This window comes from Triticum dicoccoides, chromosome 2B (genome assembly GCF_002162155.2).
Source record: "Triticum dicoccoides isolate Atlit2015 ecotype Zavitan chromosome 2B, WEW_v2.0, whole genome shotgun sequence".
In the NCBI taxonomy this organism is placed as follows: Eukaryota; Viridiplantae; Streptophyta; class Magnoliopsida; order Poales; family Poaceae; genus Triticum; species Triticum dicoccoides.
Window position 1 is genome coordinate 469,963,481 of NC_041383.1, and position 2,299 is coordinate 469,965,779.

At 35.4% G+C, this 2,299-nt stretch overlaps 1 non-coding gene across 1 annotated transcript; it reads left to right on the forward strand.

Annotated features, from left to right (window-relative positions):
- The first annotated feature begins 314 nt into the window (after positions 1–314).
- Positions 315–388, forward strand: TRNAW-CCA. The gene has a single exon. It is a non-coding gene; the product is annotated as a tRNA-Trp (tRNA).
- The last annotated feature ends 1,911 nt before the right edge of the window (positions 389–2,299 follow it).

Consider the following 2,299-nt stretch of genomic DNA (forward strand, 5'->3'; position numbering starts at 1 on the left):
TTATTCAGGATCTTGATTTTCATGGTTATCATCTCTGCAACACGCGATTTTCGCGAGAGAACCAAATCCAAGTTGGTGAAGATCATGTTTTGGGCCGGCACGGTACTGGGATCGTTTATTTGATTTCCTTGATTTGATTGCTACTTAATGGGGTGCACTCAAAGGATACAAACAGGGATTCACAAACAAAAAGGGGAATTCATAGTCACTTTTTCTAGTCGCGTAAAAAAGTCTTTACGCGAGAGCAATAGAGGTTGGGATACATCTAACTCTTCTGAGGAATAGAAAAAAAATTTCTTTTTGAATGAATGAAAGCGCTCTTAGTTTAGTTTGGTAGAACGCTGGTCTCCAAAACCCGATGTCGTAGGTTCAAATTCTACAGAGTGTGATTCCATCTATCTTATGTCGAAGCAGAGTAAAATAACTTAACAAAATTGAATTGTAACTCCAATTTCAGTTTGACCTCCTCTCTGGTCTGGAGGAGGTCAATAAAAATGACTCAATCAAAGATCGAACTGATCCCCACGCGTGTATTGCAAATACGCAGTCACGAATAATCCCTCTAAAGTAATAGGAATTAGGCCTAAGACGATTCCAAATAGAAAAACTTCAATCATTTTGATTTGTTCGAGGGGATAAAAAAAGAGGTACGATCTATCCCTAAATAGTACTCTAAATTATTTTTTCTTCAGACTGTCCCAAACACAAAATACCTCCTTGTATTTGCACTCTCAAATGAGAGTGGAATAAATTCGACTTTCATATAATATCTTAATAGAATTCCATGTAATGATCAATGCATTTTTTTATTCTATATTATCCGCATGTGTAGAATACTAGCAAGAGAATATCCCTCCTTTTATGTAATTGAAATGGTATTGACAAATAACAAATAAACATACTAGTGTTTATGAGTGTCGCATAAAACCCTTAATGGGGCGTCGCCAAGTGGTAAGGCAGCGGGTTTTGGTCCCATTACTCAGAGGTTCGAATCCTTCCGTCCCAGATTGTTTCTGATGAAACAAACGGTGAAATCATATAGTATTCCTACGAGACAAAAGTTTATTAAAGAGAATAATGATATATTATTATTTCTCAGAAAACATAATAAATTCTTAAGTCCAGTCAAATTGACTATCTTTATTTTTATGAATACGCTTTTTTGACACTGAAGTACGTTTTTTTGGAACTGCCATTCGAAAAGGAAATTATTTTTTTCTAGTTGTATGTGAAAGACATCTATTTCTGCAAATCAATCCTTCTTTCTTATTTTTATTAGTATTTATAGTTAGATACTGAAAGATACTTAAATTATTGCGAGGGTCTTACTAACAGGGCTTCGCTGCACGGGACAGGTCTTCATGGAAAAGCTAACTCTACCCAGCATTTTCATACCCTTTCTTTGGGTGGTATATCGCCTTCCTTCTTTCTATCATCCCTCCCTTTATCCACATCCCTTTAGTTTTGCTTCACAACCTAGAATCCCTTTTCTTTTTTAGAGAAAAAATTGCAGTTGCTACAACTATATGACACATCTACTCATTTATGATAGAGGTATTTATTCATATAGTGACTGTTTCTTAGTTAGGATCTCGACAATACGAAGCAATAGGTTTGTTATTAGTTATTTTTCTATAATTACTAAGTTTTTTATTAAAAAAAGAAAAAAGAAAAAAATAACAAGTCACACACTAAGCATAGCAATTATATTAAATGATTTATCAATTTTCATTAAAATCTTATAGAAAGAGGTATAATTTCATCTTTTGCAGGGGTGCGACAGCTACAAAGTAGGAATTTAATAAAAAATAGTAAGGATATACAAACAAGAACTAATCCCAGCGAAAAGGCAAAATAAATGGGGTTGGTAAGTAATACTACTCCTAGACCCCCTAGTAGAAGAACAAATCCCCCAAATAGCATAAGGTGCAGTGCGTAGATGCAGTTTTGAAAACTACACTTGTCATCGTAATTTGGGAAAACTACCATGATTACCGTTTACTAATAGGAAAGAAGTTTCGCCTCGATGAGTAGCTTCTCCGTGCACGGAAAGCATGGAAGGAATCCAACAACTTGATCCAGATTGGGGCCGATAGATTTTAGTGCCAAGGTCTTCACAGTGTGCATGGACTGGGTCAAGCTTGTGGGAATCATTTTCTGGAAGATGGTTGTAAATACATCAAGAAGAAATTTAAAAATGTGAATTTCAAGAAAACAGAGAACAAGATGAGTGATGTACCTGAACGATTATGGATCCAATAAAGAGTTCGGAGAATTTGGTAGACGAGTACACCAACGC